The 6,854-nt window shown below is 35.0% G+C and overlaps 1 pseudogene; it reads left to right on the top strand.

The window, feature by feature from the left end:
• Positions 1–239: 239 nt before the first annotated feature.
• LOC120596999 (S-phase kinase-associated protein 1-like) lies at positions 240–729 on the top strand (annotated as a pseudogene).
• Positions 730–6,854: the final 6,125 nt, after the last annotated feature.

Here is a 6,854-nt window from a genome sequence, read left to right as displayed (position 1 = left end):
GGCCTCATACTTCGATGGCTTCCCGACATTGATCAAGGTAGGAAAGCCATTAAAGTTTACCTGGGGGAATTTTGACTTCTAGTGGCTGTGCTTCTGAGCAAATTTTTGGAGGAAAACTCAGAGTTTAAAAATTTGAACATAGGTAGTGGCCTTGTTCTCTGCTGTTCTCTTCTTGTGTCTGCTGACACCATCCTGCTCTCTTTAGCCTCCCACCCACTGTCTCCTTGAAACTGAACACCATGCTTTCAATTAAGTTGCAGAGTTCTGATGGAGAGATACATGAAGTTGATGTTGAAATTGCCAAACAGTCTGACTGTTAAGACCACGTAGGAAGATTTGGGAATGGATGGCAAAGGTAATGATGACTCAGTTCCACTACCAAATGTTAATGCAGCGATGTTTAAAAAGGTAATTCAGTGGTGCCCCCACCACAAGGATGATCCTTCTACTCCTCCTGAGGATGATGAGATCAGAGAAAAACAAACAAATGATGTCCCTGGTTAGGACCTAGAATTCCTGAAAGTTGACCAAGGAATGCTTTTTGAACTTATTCTGGCTGCAAACTAGTTTGACATCAAAGGTGCGATTGATGTTACATGCAAGCCTGGTGCCAGTGTGATCAAGGGGAAAGCTGAGGAGATTCGCAAGACCTCCAATATCAAAAATGACCTTACTGAAGAAGAGGAAGCCCACATACATAAAGAGAACCAGTGGTGCAAAGAGAAGTGAAATGTTGTGTCTGACACTGTAATACTGTAAGGATTGTTCTAAATACTAGTTGAATTGCTCTGCTTATAATTGTTAATATTGGGCAAACAGTAGACAAATGCAGCAGCAAATCAATTGTATTAGCAGAATATTGTTCTCATTGCATGTGTATTTTGGGTACATATTCCAAACCTATGGCTGAGTTTCTCCCAGTATGATCAAAAGTTTCTTTTTTCTCTGCTCTGAATAAAACTGAACTGTGGGTTCTCTATAGAAAGTGGCATTTTAGGTTTGCCCTCTTTTTGTTAGGCTATTTTTGGCTAGTTTATTGTCCAGTTAACTTTATTTTAATGACCTTTTAAAAGTTGGCGTTGTAAATAAAACAACTTGCAAGTTTTCTGAAATAGAAAAAAAATGTCAACATAAAGACATCAAATATCAGGCTACTGTAAAAATTGATAAGCATCTTTTTTCTTATCTCTCAGTTCAATTTGGAAAGAAACTTCAGTATAGGTTTTTTTTTTAAAAAATCATCTTTGTATATGGAACATTTCAAACCTATACAACATAAATAGGATAATGGACTTCCACGTTCCCACCGCTTAGCTTCAACAACCGTCAACATCTGCCATTCTTATTTCATCTTCCTTCCACTTCCTGCCCCCAATCAATAATTTTGACAAGTGGATAAAATGGCCATAGGTTTTTAAAAAAACTTTTGTTTAATGAAACATTGACAATTCTCAATCCTGCTTCCTATTGATGCATAATATTTGCCCAGGATCTTTGGTATAGCCTTGTAATCGAATTATTTAGCTTATCAATTTTCTTACAGAGTTCTGAGAAATTATCTGCTGCTCTGAATGACTATTAAGTTACTCGAATGCATTATGCTATATATTTATAAGGGGCCATGTTTATTGCATTACTACTCTCTTACAGGCAAAATGGCTTTGGGATGTTTCAGACATACTTTAAACGTTTATATAATCTACTCTGTTTTATCACTATCTTTTCCAAAAAAATTAGATTTGAAAAACAGTTGCCTTGTTTCTAGTCAAATACTAATGTAAAGTGGTTATTGATTTCTTCAGTGGTGTAAGTGGTGGTTCAATGTTGTCTTGGGGCTAACACATTTCTTTTGGTGGTGGCAAGGTACGTTTATTATACAAAATGAGGTTGCACAAAACAGGGAGGGGCTCATTATGAGTCATAATTTTCAGTCATTCAAATCTATGTTCAAATTCAATTCAAGCTCGTATAAGTGGGAAGTCATGATATAGGATTAAATTTAAAAGGGGCAAAGTGTTGGATATCAGTCTATGAGAGTCAATTGGACATCAGAGGAGTGTGGTGGCAAAAAGACAAATTTATTCTTAAGTAGCTTGCATAAAACTTGCTTAGTAGGTTTTATATGTTTGCTTATAATATCACTTTGGGGGTTTATTTACCTAAAAATTTGACTACTTATTATGAACCCATGTCTGTACTGTGTGTTGGAAAAGACAAAAGATTTATAAGATATAGTTCTTGTCTATGAAATGATTTTAGAACAATACAAGAAACCTTTTATTGACTCACCAAGTATTTTTTTGAGTACTCATGTTGTTGGGCACCATATGAAGAAGTAATGAAACACTCCTTCATAGAGAATATATTTAATACCCCCCACTCCTCTCCCACCCCCAATTGTCTACATGCTCAGAGAGGTCCTAAGCAAAAGACAAGTCAGCACTATTAACTTCTGGCATTCTAGTGGCTGAATGACAAAGTAATGCTATTTAATAATGTAGGTAAGGGCTTCCTGGGTCAGCAGCACAAAAGCAAACAAAAAACAAAGAGTTAATCTGATATCTATACCCTGGTTTTAAAATTAGCATTTTAGAGCAGATGAAATGACCCCAAACCAAAGGAAATTAATTATGGTCTAATATGGTCTGCTAGAGGTTATATTTTGACAGCATTACTTGGCCTCATAGAACTTTTCAAAATGTATAAGTAAAGGAGGATGAGTAGAATAAATAAAGAGAGATATGACTTCCATTTGTACAATTAAGTGTTTCCGTTAAACTTCTTTTTTTTTTACCAAACTGATCCCCTTACCACTTGGTATTTTCAGCCTTCAAAAATAGTCACTGACTTTGATGTTCAAATTGTGGTTAAGCTGGCCTTCTTTCACTAGAAAAAGATAAAATTGACTTTTTCTTTCATCTGTTTATCCACACACTCTTTCTAAATCATTATTCAAAGAAATTGCTTATGTTACTCTTGGCTCTTGGCTGACTCACCAGCCCTGCTAGTTAGTAGCAGAGTACTGGGAAGCTGAGCACCACCTACCACCAGTCCAGGGTTAGAAAGATGGCATCTTAGCCTACAGCACAGATGTAGTTGAGAGAGACTTGCACAGCTGAAGGTTTTAGTATTCATGAGTGGAGGAAGAAAGAAAATGCATGTCACTGTGGATTTGCTGATAAACTGAGAAACATGCACAGCCTCCTTGTTTAATCCACTGTGCCGACTGAGCTTTGACTGCCAGCCTGCACTGAGTAATAAAGAGCCTTATATTGAGAGTTGTGGCAGCTCCCTCATTAGAAGAAGGAAAATCCAACGGCTGGATTACATCACAGTACAATCTTTAGCTAGTGGGCAAGAGAAAATAAACACTTGTCTCTTTACTTCCTTCTTTGGGCTTTATCCTCATTTAACGTTTTGTGGAGGATTTTCTGGTTTATTTATATATTGGTAAAATTTATCAGAACTTTCTTCATTGTAAAAGTAATACATCTGCTTTATAAATAATTAAATAAATCCAGAAAATTCCCACTACCAAAGGGAGTGCGCACACATTTCATTTTTTGTCTAGGCAGAGTTTTAGCTTGTTAAACATAGTTTGATCATGTCATGTTTTTACTCAACATGAACATTCCCCCCCAATTATTTTTGGCACGAGTATTTCACTTTGAATGACTGTATTTCTTTGGGAGAGTAATTTATATAACAGTCCTGCTATTAGTGTGTTATTCTTTCCATTTGTTTATTGTAAGCAGTCAATCCCTAAACAACATCTTTGTGAATAATGTTTCCCTTAGTTAGAAGTATTTTTTAAAGATAGACATTTTAGAATTGGATAGATTTCTTAGAATTGATCCAGTAGGGATCAATTTTTTTTTTTCTTAATTTAACATTTCTGAGGTTCTAGATGACAGTCATTTTCTAAAAACACTACCGATTTGCCTTCCCATCGGCAATGTGAGAGGATTTGTTGGAAGTTTCACATGGAGGCAGGCTCCAATCTGCCCATTACTTTGGACAAGAAGATGGAATAATGGCTCTCCTGATTCCCACCCTCATCTTTACCTGTTTTGTATTCTATATTTAGTGGTCTTAGACTTATTTCATCACAGCCATCCTATTCTTTAACTCTGATGCAGGCCCTCCACATCACTTAGACTTTGCAGTTAGTGTGGATTGGTTTCTTCATTAATGGTTTTCTCCACTATTTTTCCTCCTAAACATTACAAAGTGGTTAATGGCAAATAGAGTATAAAATGAAACAATGGAAGGACTCAATCCACATTGTGTTTAAAGAAGTATGCAAAAGTTTGATGATTGTAGGGAATTTGGCTCTAATCTCAAACTTATATTTTATTTGCAGAAAGCTTAATTGTGCTTTGAAGTGTGACGTGAATATATTTTGTAGGCTAGTAGAAGACACATTTTCAGTGGCAGTGATCTTAATGTCTAAATCTTCATAACTTGTGAAGAGGAAGTAAAAAAGTATTATATTTGTAAAATATTTTGATTGTTCCAAAAGCATTTTGAGTCAGATTTTGTCCTTGGTTTGCATAATATGAAAACAATTTTAACTACTTTTCAAAATTATGGATGATGCCTATTTAACAAATTGGATTCATGAGCATCCAGAATCATTGTATATTCTCATGAGTATTAGCTATTTATTTCTACACACTATGGCAAACTGAGATGCACCCAGAGGAGGAATTTGAGTGTAACCCACAGGAGAGTCTTTCCTCTTGATTTTTACCTTAGCCTGCTCAGTGGAGTTCTCTGAAAGAGTTGGGGAGAGTGAGAGATGACAAAAAAGAGGAGGAGAAATATATTTTATCGGAATGATTGGGCATCATAACACACACACACACACAAACACAGAGAAAACGGCTCTTTAGTGTTTTCGAATCAAGAAATATACAGTTGCCATGACCTTCTTACACATCTAATATTTTCCACCAGCAATGGTTAAAATGAGTTTGAACAAAAACTTGTATTTTCATAGATTTGTGTAAAGAAAAACGTGAACCCCAGGTATTAACACTGTGGAAACTAGATGGAAAAGCTATTCATATTTATGAAAACATATCAGTTTTGACAAGAAACAGACATTAAAGAGCTATGTGAAAACTTCCTGTGAAATTTAATGAAAAAGCAATACATTTTCAACCTATATCATTTCTCCCACTATAGAACTTGGCATTAGATAGTTTTGTGTTGTAACCTTTGTCAGCTATGGAACATTTTCAACAATTTCTTCTAGTTTAAAAATTGTTGTAGGTACTAAGTTCATATCCAAATGAAACACAAATGTTTTTTGCAGTCTTGTGTATCTGGAGAAGTCCTATCATTATTGAAATTGCATGACTTTAAAGTGAGGAAATGAGAAATTTTTCTAATTTCAATCAGCTGTTTTATTCACTGGAGCATCTCAATGCAAGACAATTGCAGGTTTACTTATAAAATAAACAGACACTCTGTAATTAAACTTCTCTAAAGAAGCATATAATGTATATTGTATTTGGGGTATTGCACAGAATTACATTTGCTTATTCAAATGAAAGCTCGAACACTACAAATTTGCAGTCATTTCTACCACTGATAAAAATATTGAAAACAAAAGTTAGTAACCACAGCAAAGCATTCTGTTAGACAAACCTAGATTGTTTTCCCAAACGTTTTTATATTTATGTTGTATTGCTAAATGAAAGTACACTGGAGTAATAGGTTGTTTGCAAAGCATATTGCAAATATAGGTACTATTCCAATGTTAAATGAGTATAATATGAAATATATGCTATTTGAAATGTAAGCATCATATAATCCTTCTAAATCTAAAAGCATGCTTCATTTAGAATACAGTGAACTTAATTTTCTACACAGATGGAGAAGATTAGTGGCATAATTTTTACTTGACTTTAGAAAGTATTATGTGATTTTTATTTTGGTTGCAAATATATCCTCATAATTGTGTTCTTTTAAAGTCAATATTAAATTTAGACTTAATTCAGAGAGCATTCACCAATTGATGGGAGAAGATTTTGGTGTTCCTCTAATGTGAATTTGGTTGCAGTGGGTTGCATTTTCAAAAAACATCAGGCACATTTCTTCCAGAGAGCTTATGTTTATTTTTACCTCATGTGAAGAGAAGAGCTTCTATAGGGAGCAGACCTATGTTTAAATGGTAGTTCCACCAGTTACTAACTGTGTAACTCTGAGCAAGTTTTTAAACACTTAAAAAAAGACCTTAATTTCTTCATCTGAAAATGGTGATGAAAATGTTGGCATTTCTGGGTTGTTGCAAAAATTGAATAAAATAATGTGCTTAGCACAAGTGCATGGTATAGAGAAAGTACTCGGAAATTGCAAGCTATCGTTAGGAAGTGCTTGACAAACGTCTACTTTCCTTCCGCCCTTTCCTGTCTTGAACTCTGTTTATCTAGATTTTATGGATTCTTTAAGACCTGCTTTAAATCCAGTCTCCTTTATGGGTGTGCCTTTGACTAATTTAATTTTTTTCTTTTCTTTATTTAAATATTTAAATATCAAATTGAAATATACAATAAGAAATAGCACAAAGGGCTTATATCAAGTAACAAGAGTCTCCTGCCTACCTAGCCTTCTTTCAACTTCAGGGTGTGATATTCATGTTCAAAATTCAAGTGGCAACATTGCTGAAAGGCAGCAGGACAAAGGATGGGATAGAGAACTAGGCGAAGGATGACAGTTTACTTTCTCTTAAGGAAATACCCTAGAAATGGTTATATTTTACCTCTATTTACATCCCCTTGGCCAGAGTTTAGTCACATGGCCACACCAGCTGCAAGGAGGCTGGGAATTATCTTTATTATAGATCA

The sequence above is a fragment of the Pteropus medius genome, unplaced genomic scaffold (genome assembly GCF_902729225.1).
Source record: "Pteropus medius unplaced genomic scaffold, Ma_sr-lr_union100, whole genome shotgun sequence".
Classification (NCBI taxonomy): Eukaryota; Metazoa; Chordata; class Mammalia; order Chiroptera; family Pteropodidae; genus Pteropus; species Pteropus medius.
This window is presented reverse-complemented; position numbering and strand designations above follow the sequence as displayed.